The 16,148-nt window shown below is 36.8% G+C and overlaps 1 protein-coding gene across 3 annotated transcripts in view; it reads left to right on the forward strand.

Annotated features, from left to right (window-relative positions):
* The window catches only part of SSH2 (slingshot protein phosphatase 2), a 251,906-nt gene that overhangs the window by 125,938 nt on the left and 109,820 nt on the right, over positions 1-16,148 (forward strand). The gene's annotated exons all lie outside the window — the stretch shown is intronic.

The raw sequence follows: 16,148 nt of genomic DNA on the forward strand, positions 1-16,148 counted from the left end.
AGGACTTTAATTCTGTATTTATAGAATCATTAAAGGCAGAAAAGGTTACATAAAATACACATGTGTTCTTATATCAGACTTCCTTTTCTGTTTACAGTCTCTGCCTTCACTGTAGTCTAAGCCCTTTTCTTGCTTGAATTATTGCCTTCTAACATGATCTCTGCATCTAACTGATCCTCATGCTGATACATCCTTCACCTACCCGCAGGCATGACTCAGATTCATATCACTTTTCAACCTAAAGTCTCCCATTATTTTCCATTGCCTATAGAATGGTCTAGACATTGTTAAGACATTTAAACAACTGTAAACACTGACCCCAGTTCAATTTTCCAGCCTTACCTATTGCCACACAACCTTACACCGTTATTCAGGTCTTAAAGAATTTTGTGCTCTTCCTTAAATATGCTTTTTATCTGCTCAAAGCTAACTTATATATGCCTTCAAGCACCAAATTAATGCTTTGTATTTATCTCATTCAGTACCACTGACAGTCCCAGGGAATTATTATTGTCTGTTTTTCAGGTGAGAAAGCTAGACCTGAAGAGATTAGTGACCTGCTCAAATCATCCAGCACCAAACTTAAATTCAAACTCAGTATATCTTCTCTCTAACTAATGCCTTTCTTACCCTCTCTTGGAATGTATTTCCCATCCTTCTTGTGTCTAGTGACATTCCTTTCAGCCTTTAAAGTCTCTATCTCATATCACCTCTCATGGTGAGTTTTCTCTTTTCATTCATTTATCCTGTGAACTTTTACTGAACACTTTTGAGTGTTGGTTAAGAACCTGGATTTTAGAATTAGATGAGATGGGGATTGTCCTGGTTTTTTGATCCTCTGATTTCTAGTTTTTCTTGTATAATCCAACCATAATGCAAGCATTGTCTTTAGTTTTAGTTTAGTTTTGATTTCTTTAGAATGAGAATTTATAAATACTTGTGGGAGGAGTTAAGTGCAGAATTCTACTAGAAATTTAGAACTTTCCTTCAGTCTTTTATAGTCCCCTTAGCTACACCTGATTAAACAGCAGTTTTTAAAGTAACTATCCTTTATTTAGGTTTTTCAAAAACATTTGAGTTCATATTCTTAGTAATAACTTTTTATTTTTGTACATATATTGAGTTAGTTTATATGATAAATTATAAAATTATGACAGAAATGCAATGGACATGCATAAAACAAACATGCAGATTTTTGATAAGCATGCAACTTCATTGATAAAAGTAGAAGTGAATGCGCATCACTAGAGAGGAGTGACCTGCTAAGCAGGAGCATCTCTGCTGCTATGACAGTGCACTTGATAGAGATAATGGAGACTGCTAGTCCAACAAGGCTTTTAAAAGTAGAAGTTGGTTGGGGCGCCTGGGTGGCATCATGATCTTGCAGTTCATGGGTTCGAGCCCGGCGTCAGGCTCTGTACTGACAGCTCAGTACCTGGAGCCTGCTTCAGACTCTGTGTCTCCCTCTCTCTCTGCCCCTCCCCCACTTGAGCTCTGTCCGTGTGTGAGTGTCTCTTTCTCTCTCTCAAAATAAATCAACATTGAGAAAAAATTTTTTTTAAAAAGTAGAAGCTGGTTAGCAATTCTCACAGATTGCTGTGATGATGAAATAAGGCAGAATTCATTTACATAGTTCGGCATAGTGCTTAGGTAGCACATAGTAAAATGTTCAATAAATGTTATTTACTTTTACTAAGACCCATTATAACCTTTATAGAAGGGGTCTTAAATAAAGTATTAACCAGACAACATGGGGTAGTGGTGCGACGAGGGGAGGAATAGGCTTTTCAGTTTGGATGAACAACATCTGCAAATGCAGACCAGTAACAAGCATAACATTCAGGAAGAACATTAGTGCACTGAGGGCCAATTTCTCATTCATATATCTCATCTGTCTCCCCTGCTTTACTGTTTAGTATATAATTATATATTCTTACACTTTTTTGAATACCTAGCATCAACATGGTGCCTAGCAGAGTTGGTATTCATATTTTGGTATGCCTCTGTTTATCCATCTGTAAAATATGAACAGTAATTATAGTACATGTCCAAACATGAATTAATCTTTGAAGGGAATTTGAAAGCCCTGTAGTGAAGATTCAGTATAAGAAATTTAATATTCTGTCTTCCAGTGTTCTGTTTTTTTTATTACAGGGATTTTCTCTAGAGTATTAGCACTTACCATTTTACTGCTTACCAGTATGCCCATGTAAAAGTGTAAGCAGCAGTTCTTCTGTAGTGAATCTTTTTTTTTTTATGTTTTATTTATTTTTGAGAGAGATCGCAAATGGGAGAAGGGCAGAGAGAGAGAGAAAGGGAGACACAGAATCATAAGGAGATTCCAGGCTCTGAGCTGTCAGCACAGAGCCCGATGCAGGGACTCAAACTCATGAGCTGTGAGATCATGACCTGAGCTGAAGTCCAATGCTTAACTGACTGAGCCCCCAGGGCACCCCTGTAGTGAATCTTTAGTTTGAATGACTGAAGGCTCTTTCTTGTGACATATTTAAAAAAAAAAAATTTAATGCTTATCTGTTTTGAGAGAGAGAGAGAGAGAGCAGGGGAGGAGCAGAGACAGAGAGAGAATCCCAAGCAGGCTCCACACTATCCATACAGAGTCTGGTGCAGGGCTCGCCTCAGTGCTCAATGCATGGCTCAATCTCACAAACCCATGAGATTATGACCTAAGCCAAGAACAAGAGTAGACTGAGCCACCCAGGTACACCACTTGTGAGATTTTTTAAGAAAAGGTCCTTGGAGCAAAATATGGCTACCTCTTATGTTTTTGGGGATGCAGTACAAAATTTGAACTCTTTGAGAAATGTGAACTTAATGTTTGGTTGAACACATCCATCATTCAAGCTGTATAACCCAATGTAGTCCAATATCATCAGTATGGCCCTTTGGAGATGGGGTGGCTATGTAGAATTAAGATGCCTTTAAGCAGGGATTGCATTTTACAAAGAAGATGAAATTTAACAGCCCACAAAGGTGGGTATTTGTGTGCTTTTGTTCTTTTTTTAGTGATGGGATTTCTTCTTACAGGAATTAAATTTTGAATGTGTAATTAGGTGCCACTTTGGATTCCATTCAACTATAAAGAGTTTCAGAATGAAGAGTTTGGGAGCTATGTTTTTGTTACAATTTAACTGACTGTTTAATCATCTACCTCTGTTCCAGTAATATCTAGAATAAATTACTCATGGTAATAATATAAGAAAAAAAATCTTTCCTTAATTATAATTCATTCAGTGTTAGCTAAATCTGTCACCACACTTTCACTCAAAGCCCCAAATTTATTTTCTATGACATGAAAAGGACTATAATTATAAGTAGTTTTCAGCAATTAATAAATTTCACTAAGGACTTTATTTTTAACAGCCACTTATTATATCTTCCTATTTGTTCAATTAAAAAAATCAGTTTGGGCAAACTTTTAAATTTAATTTTAACCTAAATGATTAATTTTAAGAAGTAATTTTTTTTTAATTTGTTAGAAGGATCCCTGGGTGGCTCAGTTGGTTAAGCGTTCAGCTTTGGCTCAGGACATGATCTCATGGTTTGTGAGTTCAAGCCCACATCAGGCTCTCTGCTGTCAGCACAGAGCTTGCTTTGGATCCTCTGTTCCCGCCTCTCTCTCTGCCCCTCCCCTGCTTGCACTCTCTCTCAAAAATAAATGAAACATTAAAAAAAAGGTTTTTGCTAGAAATTGGGTTAAAGCAGTAATATCTCTCATTTCCCAAAACTGAATTGTTATTTTTAACTCACCACAGTCCATTTCCTTGGAGACCTAATTTTTGAAAGACAGTATTCTACAATTGAAACAGTCCCAGTCAAGCTTAATTTTCTCTGAATCTATTACTTTACCTATAAAATTATGAAAACATTAGCCTCAAAGAGTAATTACTATTAAAATTAGCCCACTTAAAGTGAAATACCCTACAAACAATAAATAATATAATTTCTGGTAATGTAGTCACTTCAAAATGCCACCCAAACCAAAAGATTGTTCACAATTATGTGAGAAGAGCACTGGTATTGGAGTTAGATGTGTTTATAGAGGTGGCATGACCTTAGATTCATCCTTTGAGACTTAGTTTCTTCTTCCTTAAAAAAAGAATTAGCATGCTTATTATGGGGCATAAATAATATGCAAATATAAAAATACATCACATAAGCAAAGCAAATGTTCTGTCACAGTGGCATTTTTATCATCAGTGAATCTTTTGTTGTAGTTCTTCCTGTGGTCAGTTTGTAACAGCACATTTTCCTAAAATAAGAGTTCATTTAGAAGGTTATAAATGGGATTACAAAAATCGCTTGAAAACTTTTAAAAGTATTTCTCTTCTAATTATTTAATATACTCATTTTATTAGGGATGTTTATCAACCATAAGTAGTTTTCCAAGCTCTGAGCTTAAATTATGATGAGAAATGGATTATAAAATCATGTCAGATCATTTCATGAACTCCCAAGAAAAGGATGGAAAAGTCAAAGCTGAAAAAACTGCTTTACAAGAAGTGGCTATGAGAAGATAAATCTTAGAGGGACTGGTCTTTTTTTATTTGTTAGATACCATAGAGCAAGAGCTTAAACAGTAATTAGACTAGCAAGCCTAATTATTGTTTTCTATGAGTATTCTTACATATCTGAAACCAGTTTTTATTCTTCACTGAGATTTTTTTTTTATGTGAGAGAGAGCACATGAGCGGGAGCTGAGGGAGAGAAAGAGAGAGAGAGAGAGAGAGAGTCAGAGAGAGAGAGAGAGAGAGAGACAGAGAGAGCAGGCTCCATGCTCAGTTGGAGCCTGACACAGGGCTCAATCCCAGGAACCTGACACAGGGCTCGATCCCATGACCCTGGGATCATGACCTGAGCAAAATCAAGAGTCAGACACTCAACCAAATGAGCCATCACTTGGATTTTTACACAAAATATGAACAAGAGATTTTTGTTTTATTTTCCCAACATTTTATTATTTAAGAAAGTAAACATGCAGACAAATTTAAAGAATTTTACAGTAAACACCCAAATACACACCCTTCCTGGCTCCACAATTAGCATTTTGCTCTTTTGGCTTTATCATGTATCTATTCACCTATCAAGGCTTTATAAGCTACACTTTTCTGAATGAAGTTTACATTAAAAAATATGCCATATGCATACTATAAAAACATGAATGGAAAGATGAACACCAAATTCAGGAAGAGGAGCTATATAAACAGAAGGGGGAAAGGGCTCATAGAGAAGTTCACAGGGGGCTTCAGTTGTGATGTTTTATTTCTTAAATTCTGAAGAGTAAAATGTTAGAATATGATAGTACTGTCCATTGAGTATCTGGCTGTTTGTTATCCTCTCTGTTCTTTGTTGTATGTTTGAAATACTTCACAATTAAAAATTAAAAGTTTTGCTACTTAGTTTTCTTTTCTCCTGGCAAAGTATTTTCACTTCACTTAAGATCCATTGTCCAGTTGGCCTTCCAGCTGAGGTGGATTAAATAGAATCTGACAACCCCATATCTTTTCTCAGTTGATGTACTAGCTAAAGAATGATACAATGTACCCCCTTTCCACTAAGGATTGAGGAGTATAACTTTTGCATACTTCTTGGTTTGGCCTAACCCAGAGAGAGAAAATAAAACTTCCTGTATTGTATTTAAATGTGATATGGTTTTTGAAAAGTGTATAATTGTGTAAGTATATGATTTCACATGTTCACCTGATTTTAAAAAAGAAAGACACGGAAAGTGAAATATGGCCAGGGAAGCTGATACATGAAAGTCGAAGAGATAATGATGCTGCTCAGCTAGGGCCTAGAAACTTGACCAGTCTAAACAAACTGCATAGTACTAAATTGCTTGTGAAAGGGCTGAATCAGTCCTGCTGCGATTTGAACTTTGGGCTCCTGAAAGTCTAGGACAGGCCTGAAAATAAAAATAAAGCCCTTACTTAACTGGGTTGTGTTCCAGGCCCTCTACTGGATTCTGCGATGAAGGAAGCATCTATCTATCAGAAAAGAAAGACAGCAGGAGAAAAATGAGGCGGTGAAAAGGAGTCTTATACCAGCTTATACCCTATACCAGCTGTGAGGGAGATCACTAATGTATTGATAACTTCAGCAAGTATTTACCTAGAACCCTAAGAAAACTATAGTGGGGTATGGTATAAGGGATCAACCAACCAACCTAGCACTGTGCTAGGCTCTATGAAGCCCACAAGAGAGAGTTAGTGTGTCTAATTTGCTCCCACAGAGAGATAAGTAGTATGGCATAAAATAGAGAGCAAAACTTTGAATAAATGATATAGATTATAAATTCTAAAGGAATTAGGAAAGTGTCATAGCATACTATAGACCAGGAATTGATCATTGGACTTAATCAGAAGACCTAAATTCATTTTTTAAAATGTTTATTTATTTATTTGTAGAGAAAGTACGCACATGCAAGCCAGGGAAGGGCAGAGAGAGGGAGTAAAAATCCCAAGGAGGCTCCATGCTGTCAGCAGAGCCCAATGTGGGGCTTCATCTCTCAAATCATGAGATCATGACCTGAGCCAAAATCAAGTTGAACACTTAACCAACTGAGCCACCCAGGTGTCTCTAGAAGAGCTATGTTCAAATCCAAGAGCTGACACTTGCTATGTAAACTTGGGCATGTCCCTTAATTTCTGAGCCTCAGCTTCCTCATCTGTAAAATGAAGCTGACAATCCCAGCTAGCTATGCTTACCTATACACAAGATTCTAATGAGGATCAAGTGAGGATAAATGTGAAAGCCCTGTAGAGTTTCTAATTATTGAAAAAGCTGAGAATTGAATCTAGGCCTTGAGAAATAAGTTCTACATGGATAACTTGAAAGATGAGATAAAAGTGGTCTCAGAGAGGGACAACTTGAACAGAGAGGAGAATGAGACTCAGATATAGGAGGACAAGATAGAAACCACCTAATAATAGCAAAGATTTATTTTGGGAGAATGGGTAAAAAAAATAGTTACAATGATTGTGTTTGAGAAGGGATGGAATTGAGGGTAATATGCCATAATGATTGAATTATGGTTGGTTTTAAATTAAGGAGAATCTGAAGGCTTGAAAGAAGAGTTTAGACTTGTTCTGAAAGGGAATAAGGAACTGAGTAAGGAATTATATAAAAGAACTTAAATCTTAGTCATTTTGATAGTATCTTAGAAAGTACCTGACATACAGCTCTTCAGGATTAGTCCAACTGAATTTAGTCAATCAACAGTAAATAGGATGAATTAGACACATTTACACCTGGTTCATCTTTTTCTTGAACTATCACAAGGAGTGATAACATCTGCCCAGCTAGTAGGTTTATTTCAAACATCAAATAAGATGATGATGCCATCATTACCACACATACATTAAATGCCTCCTTCACATAGGATACTGTGTAAAGAAATGAGGGAAACAAAATATAGATATAAATGCCTTGGAAAATCTTGTGATGAATATTAGTTTGAAATGCAGAGTTCTGAGGGATTTGGTAGCAAGATGATGGGATACAACAGCCAAAAGATGTACTATATTTAGTACTATTTTAGCTCCCTCTTATTGTCAGGACCTGCTAGGTATAGCTAGGATCAAATAGAGGAGAAAATACCAAGTGCAGTCAAGTAAGTAAAGTCTCCAGGAGTTCTTGCTGTTGGGAGTAAGACTTTTCAGACTTAACCTGTTTTGTAATGAACCTCCATCATCATAGAGACAGTGTAGAATACTGGTTTAAGGAAACAGGTTCTGGAACCAGAATAACTGGCTGGGGTCGAAATACTGCTGTCTAATGTTAAGCAAATTATTCAATCTCCTTTAGCCTCATAAAGATAAGAATAGAATCATAGAGTTGTTTATGAGAATTAAGTGAGATACTGCATATAAACTTTTAATAGAGGATCTGGTACACAGTGAATGTTAGCTCAACAAATGTCAGTTATTGTTTTTATTTTCAACTCCTCTAACCTCCATTTTTTGTTACTTCCCAATTTCTATTTTTATATCTCTTGTCTCACCGCATTCCAGGACACTGAAGGCCACATTTGGCTCGTTTACCTACAGTATGTTCTATAGCATTAGCATCAAACAAGATCCTTAAATATCTTCTGAATTTAAAATTATATTCAAAATAGTTTAAGTATTACACATATTTTGTTAAAGTCTAAGTAATTCTTTGAAATCAATAATCCTTAACATAATCTTTTATATTTTTCTTTATAATTTACTCTATTTTTCTAGTTTCTCTCTATAAGCATGTATCATATACATATATATATATATTTTATATAGTATATAAAAGATGAGATATAGAAGAGGATCTTGGGCCCTGAGTTAATTTAATAGATCAGAGGATAGGAGGCACTAAGATTCCATGGGAAAATTAAAAGCTTAATTCTTTTGGAAGGGCAATTAAGGGGTACCTGGATGGCTCAGTCAGTTAAGCGTCTGATTTCAGCTCAGGTCATGATCTCACGATCCGTGAGTTCAAGCCCCACATTGGGCTCTGTGGCTCTGTGCTGACAACTCAGAGCCTGGAGCCTGCTGCTTCCAATTCTGTGTCTCCCTCTCTCTCTGCCCTCCCCCACTCACTCTCTCTTCTCTCTCTCACTCTCTCTCTCAAAAATAAATAAAAACATTAAGAAAAAAGGGCAATTGATCATAGCTATCAATTCCTAAGATGTTTAAAATATTTTAACTAACTGCCAATTCCACCTCTAGATATAAATCCAAGAAATATATTCACATGTATACATAAAGACATGTTCATAGTGATATTGTATATAATAAAGATTGTAAACAACTTAAATGTCCATCAGTAGTGGGCTGTTTAAATAAATTATAATTATAAAATAAAGCACTATGAACTCCTTCAAAAGGATGAGGCAAATCTATATAAACATAGAAAAATGTCTAAGATATAGTGATAAGTGGGGTGTAAGTAAGAAGCAGAATACTATGTATAATATATGCTATCTAATTTATGCTTATATGCACGTGTGTTTCTTTTTTTTTAATTTTTTAAATTTATTTTTGACACAGAGAGAGAGAACATGAGCTGGGGAAGGACAGAGAGAGGGAGACACAGAATCTGAAGCAGGTTCCAGGCTATGAGCTGTCAGCACAGAGCCCGACTCAGGGCTTGAACTCAGGAACTGTGAGATCATGACCTGGGCCAAAGTCGGACCCTCAACCGACTGAGCCACCCAGGCTCCCCTGCATATGTGTTTCTTAAAGGGCAGCTTCAATATATTAATGTTTGCATCTGCAAGAACATTTCTGTAAATATTAACAGTAATCCCTAGGGGTAGGATGATGGGAATGAAAAGAGTGACTTTTATTTTACCTTTCTGAATACTGAAAAAAAGTTTTAATAATTCAGCACGTGTTACTTTTACTTTTTTTAACTAGTTTTTAAAAAATAAAGTGTTTAAAGAGATAGGATGGGAATTAAATAGTTAAATGTTTTATAAGGTGTGTTGGATGTGAAAAGTGAGCCTATTATTTTTACTAAACAGTAGCATGTGGGGCCTTTGTAACCTGAAGAAAGCAGCATTTCAGCACCTCTTCCTACTGGAGCATATGGTGGTTAAGACCATGGGGGATGACTGCCTTAGAGATTGCCTCTCATGGAGTTGATATGTAGATCTTTTCAGTATTCCCATTGCTTTTATGGTAGAAAGTTCCATGGAAAGGACTAGAAGGGTTCAGTGACATTGTGCTATCCAGTATTTAAAACTATTGTCAGATACTCTTTTAAATAAAACTATTAGCCACATGATGATTACAAAATGATTGCTTTTAAGAGCCTTTGTTTACAGAGTTTGGTTTCTTGTATTGTATGAAGAGTGCCTTTGACTAAGTGTAGTAAGATACCTCTTGGAGCTGTCTGGGCAACAAGTTTGGAACTTGGGTGTATTATCTTAAGAGTTTTATACTAGCGTTTTACAGACTAACAGGAGACAGAATGTTGTGCTACTCCAGGTAAAAGGCTTTTTGTTTTGTAACTCTATTTAAAGTGTTGGTTTTCTCCTTTTTGACACTCAGGGGATTAATTTACTATTTATTTCTGTAGATATGCCCTTAGAGAAAACATAAAAATACAAATAAGTCATATTTCTTATGACTAGGAATTTTTAAAATAAAGTTACATAAGTCAATACTATTATTTCCAAGCTTATAAATACAAAAACCTAGTGAACACTGCAGATCTCACATTACTGCAGAATGTAATATTAAGTTAATGTAATTAGCTACCTCGCAAACAATAATAGTGAAGACTTCTTGGATGAAATGGCATGGTACATTGGGGAAATTTTCATTCATTCTTCAACCTCTCACCCCAAATACAAGTACAACTAGCTTTCTGTTAGCCCATTGGATAAAGTCACTAGAATCTAGAACTCTGACATCAGACTCATTGATATTTTAATGTTACCCACCCTACTTTAGCTTTTTTAGATTGGTGGAAAAGAGCATAGAGGACTATTTCTAGTCAACATCTTAATTTCTTCAGTGCATATGTTAAAATGTACAGTCAACTTTACCTCAGGGTTGCCAGACAGACTTCAGAGGCCCCTGCCTACTTTGCCCACTCCCAACACACACACACACACACACACACACACACACACACACACACACAGCTTTCTTAATGACCTGAAGAAAGGCATATAGGTCTTTTCCCTATTAAGAATTTCTACCTTAGAGAAACAGTCAAAAGATCAGATAAATGGAGGAGTTAGAGAAGCAAAGAAATTTAAAAAATAGAAAGATTTTGGAGTGTCCGCCTGGCTCAGTTGGTACAGCATGTGCCTTACATCTCAGGTTGTGAGTTTGAGCCACATTGGGTGTAGAGATTACTTTAAAAATAAAATATTAATGGTGGAGGGCACTTAAGGGGAAGAGCACTGGGTGTTGTATGGAAAACAATTTGACAATAAAATATTATGGAAAAAAAATAAATAAAATATTAAAAATAAATAAATAAAAAGATTTATTACAGCCATGCACTCTGATCTAAGATTCTTCTTTGAAGACTCTCCGATTCCTGAAGGGCAATCTCTTCCTCAACCTTTCTCTTAGCTCTCTTAAGTTTATAGAGCCATTTTTGTGCCACTCTTTTACACTTTACATATAACTTAATTCATCCTCACAATAACTTCACAAATTAGGTACTAATACTGAGCCACAGATTAAGTAACTATCGAAAATACACAGCTAATGGTGACACTAGGATTCAAACCCATCCTACTAATTCCAAGGCTAGGATTTTTTTTTTCAGGTATAATTAACATACAGTTTTATGTTAGTTTCAGGTGTGCGATATAATGATTCACCAATTCTTTACATTTCTCAGTGTTCATCAAGATAAGTGTATTGTTAATCCCCTTTATTTCACCCATACCCCCACACCGACCCATCTGCCTTCTGGCAACAACCAGTTCTCTGTATTTAAGAGTCTACTTTTTTATCTCTTTTTTTCTTTGTTCATTTGTTTTGTTTCTTAAATTCCACATAAATTCACATGAGTGAAACCATATGATATTTGTCTCTCTCTGACTTGTTTCACTCAGCCTTATACCCCCTAGCTCCATCTCTGTTGTTTCAAATGGCAAGATTTCATTCTTTTTTATGGTTGAGCAATAGTCCATTTTATATATAAACCAAGGTTAGGATTTTTAACTACTGGGCTCTACTGCTTTGAACTAGTGGATAAAATATATTGTTTAGGACTTCTATGCTGGATAAAATTCCTTTGTTAAGGTTCCCAACTCTCACAAAAACAGATTTGAGGACCTTTCCTTAGGGTTTTATTATCCTGTTTTACAGATGAAAATAAGTGACTTAGCCAAAATCTTAGTTAATTAAGTGGCCAGGTTAGAACTTAGGGTCTCTGGTTTCTGGCCTTCTGCTTTTGGCACTTTACAATGTCACTTTTTAGCTCGTTAGCTACTTCCAACTAGTGATCCACCCACAATGAAATTTTTTACATCCTTCACTCACATTTAAGTATACTTTCATATCTGTCATGGAATACTGATTGTCAGCAAGTAAGTCTCTGGTTTTACACAGTTTTTCAGCATTTATATCTTGTGGAGAGATACATGAAGGCATAGTAATCGAAGTACTGTTGGATACAAGAGACATCTATTAGTTTAAAATTTTGTTAATGCTTTTAACATAATACTATAAAAACCTAATTTAGTCATAGCTAATGCTGTCAAGAGCAAGATTAACATTATAGAATATTCATATTTCTGAGCCTTGAAATGTTCAGCAAATGACATGACAAAATTTATTTTAAATCTTCTAACTCAAACAAGAGTGTGAAAAATGCAACAATTTTTCTTCAGGGCCTTTGTGTACATTTTTAAAAGCCCCTTCTGACTTCATGTGGAATAGAAAACTAGCTTCGTTTATTTCATGTTGCTCAGTCTAACTTGGAATCATTTTTGAATTCCTAGAAACTTGGGTACAGAGAGCTTGCTCCCTAGACCCTTGTTTCCTGACAGTGTAAAGGATTAAATTGAACTGAAACTAAATTGATTGACATTTTGACACTCTACAGATTGTGAAAAGAAAAGGAATTTGTTAAACTTTTAAAACAGTAGTAGAAAGAACTTCCCTGAAAGGTACCCCACTTTGAAAAGATGATTCTGTTTTTTTCTTAAAAAATTATAAGGCACGTTGTAGCACTTTACCAATTTCCTATATTACAGTTCAAAGCGAAAATTTGACTTCGAAAGCTTTTGAAAAGGCCTAGATAGGGGTGTTAAAATAGACTCCACTGAACAGGCACTGGCAGAGGTCTTTTGAGGGAAAACAAAGGACTATGCACTTCTGGAGTGTCACTATAGGAACCTATCTATAAAAGACAGATATACATATTTATGAAATCCTTATCTTTAGCATTTTTTAAATGCCAGAGGTATTAAGTGTGAATTGAGTAAGATACATTTCCTGCTGACTTGTTTTTCAGACATATAGATGATTACCATTCCATCATCTTTTGTAAGCAGCATTAGTTAGTACTGACTTCAATAAAATCCTATCTCTGCTCTCATGAAAGGAAATGGACTCACCTTAACACTGCTCTTCTAAACAGCCTGCTGTGTTTTTTTTGATCACTGCCAGGAGGCTGTAATAAATTACAGCCTGGAAGAAGTTTCAAACTGGCGAGTTTGCCAGATATTTAAAGCAATTTATTTTGGGGTGTATCAGCAGATTTTTTTTCTTACACTGCCATTTGGGTGCCTGCTGACACAGCCTGAATAAATCTTTCAAACATTTTCCTTACTAGAGATGGATGAAGATGATGATGCACTGGACTTCAGACCTTTCATTAACTCTTCACTTGCCAACTGGTTCTTTGCTATTACCAGATCTGTAGGAAACTTAGATCCCTATTTCCAGTATGAAGTTAGCAATGTTTCAAATCCCTTAGCAACAACTTTAAGGTTTAAAAAAAAAAATGTTTAATTATTTATTTTGAGAAAGATTGCAAGCACGTGTGCCCACATGGGCACAAGCAAGGGAGGGACAGGCAGAGAAAGACAGAGAATCCCAAGCAGGCTTTGTGGTGTCAGCTCAGAGCCTGACTAGGAACTTGATCCCACCAACCATGAGATCATGACCTAAACCAAAATCAAAAGTTAGACGCTTAACTGAGGTACCCAGGCACCCTACCAACTTTAAGTTTTATGGAAAGATAAACTAATAAAAGAGTTTCTGATTTTAGAATATATAATTTAGATTGATTATTTCATTACTAGTAGTTAGAAAATTGCCAAATTACCTAATAGGAAAAGAGATCTGAAAAATTATATGAAACAAAGACATATTTCAGGGCACCTGGGTGGCTCATTTGGGTAAGCATCCGACTTCAGCTCAGGTCATGATCTCATGGTTCATGAGTTACAGCCCTACATCAGGCTCTGTGCTGATGGCTCAGAGCCTGGAGCCTGCTTTCTTTTTGTTTTTGTTTTTATTTATAATAGTTTATTGTCAAATTGGTTTCCATAAACACCCAGTGCTTCTCCCCACAAGTGCCCCCCTCCATGACTATTACCCCCCTTCCTCCCCCACCCTCTCCCCCTTCAGTCCTCAGTTCGTTCTCAGTATTCAATAGTCTCTCATGGTTTGTGTCCCTCTCTCTCCCCAACTCTCTTTCCTCCTTCCCCTCCCTATGGTCCTCTGTTGGGTTTCTCCTGTTAGACCTATGAGTGCAAACATATGGTATCTGTCCTTCTCTGCCTGACTTATTTCACTTAGCATGACACCCTCGAGGTCCATCCACTTTGCTACAAATGGCCATATTTCATTCTTTCTCATTGCCATGTAGTACTCCCTTGTGCATATATACCACATCTTCTTGATCCATTCATCAGGACATTTAGGCTCTTTCCATGATTTGGCTATTGTTGACATTGCTGCTATGAACATTGGGGTACATGTGCCCCAATGCATCAGCACTTCTGTATCCCTTGGGTAAATCCCTAGCAGTGCTATTGCTGGGTCATAAGGGAGTTCTGTGGCTAGTTTTTTGAGGAACTGCCACACTGTTTTCCAGAGCGGCTGCACCAGTTTACATTCCCACCAACAGTGTAGGGGAGTGCCCATTTCTCCAAATCCTTGCCAGCATCTGTAGTCTCCTGACTTGTTCATTTAAGCCACTCTGACCAGTGTGAGGTGGTATCTCAGTGTGGTTTTGATTTGTATTTCCCTGATGATGAGTGACACTGAGCATCGTTTCATGTGCCTGTTGGCCATCTGGATGTCCTCTTTGGAGAAGTGTCTGTTCAGGTCTTCTGCCCATTTCTTCACTGGATTATTCATTTTTCAGGTGTGGAGTTTAGTGAGTTCCTTGTAGATTTTGGATACTAGCCCTTTATCTGATATGCCACTTGCCACTATCTTTTCCCATTCTGTCGGTTGCCTATTAGTTTTTTTGATTGTTTCCTTTGCATTGCAGAAGATTTTTATCTTGATGAGGTCCCAGTAGTTCATTTTTGTTCTTGATTCCCTTGCCTTTGGAGATGTGTCGAACTGATTAATAAATTCAGTAAAGTTGCAGGGTACAAAATCAATGTACAGAAGTTGGTTGCATTCTTATACACCAAAAATGAAGCAACAGAGAAATCAAGAAACAGATCCCATTCACAATTGCATGAAAAATCATAAAATACCTAGGAGTATACCTAACTAAAGATGTAAAAGACCTCTATGCTGAAAACTATAGAAGACTTATGAAGGAAATTGAAGAAGACACAAAGAAATGGAGCTGCTTTGGATTCTGTGTCTCTGTCTCTCTGGCCCTCCCCACTCATTCTCTCTTTCTCTTCCTCCCTCCCTCCCTCCCTCTCTCTCTCTCTCGCTTGCTCGCGCTCGCGCGCTCGCGCTCGCTCGCTCTCTCTCTCTCTCTCTCTCTCTCTCTCTCTCAAAAATAAATAAACTTCGAAAAACATTAAGGAGGGCCTGGGTGGCTCAGCTGGTTAAGCATCCAACATCAGCTCAGGTCCTGATCTGCAGTTCCTTGGTTCAAGCCCTGCATTGAGCTCTGTGTTGACAGCTCAGAATCTGGAGCCTGCTTCTGATTCTGTGTCTCCCTCCCTCTCTCTCTGCCTCTCCCCTGCTGCTGTCTCTCTCTAAAATAAATAAACATTAAAAAATAAATAAATAACCAGACATATTTCTTCTTGATTCTAGCAGATTTTGAGTCTTAAAATGACTTCTTCCTAATTTTAGGCTCTTTTGTCTTGTAATCGGATAGTGAAATCATTTTTTAAAATTATTAATTTCTGGCTCTAGAATTCCTAAGACAGTTTTATTGATATATATTTTACTCAAGTATTCAAAAAGCATAAAATGCTTATGCCTGAAAATATTTGTTCTGATGAGACTGGAAGGGCAAGAGATGAGAGAGCTAACTTTTGCTGAGTGCCTGCCCCAGGTCAGCCCCTTTTGTAAACCGCTATATAGCATGCAGGAGAGAAAAGAGATTTTCAGTTTATAGAGAGCTGGCTCCTGGTCGGGTGAAAGGCATTACTCAGTGAGTTGTTAGGAACATTGATGAAAGATTAAACTCATGAAGGCATCAGGGTATAGGGTTTGGTGGGAAAAGCCCTACCTAGATCAGCCCTGCCT

The sequence above is a fragment of the Suricata suricatta genome, chromosome 17 (assembly GCF_006229205.1).
Source record: "Suricata suricatta isolate VVHF042 chromosome 17, meerkat_22Aug2017_6uvM2_HiC, whole genome shotgun sequence".
Lineage (NCBI taxonomy): Eukaryota > Metazoa > Chordata > Mammalia > Carnivora > Herpestidae > Suricata > Suricata suricatta.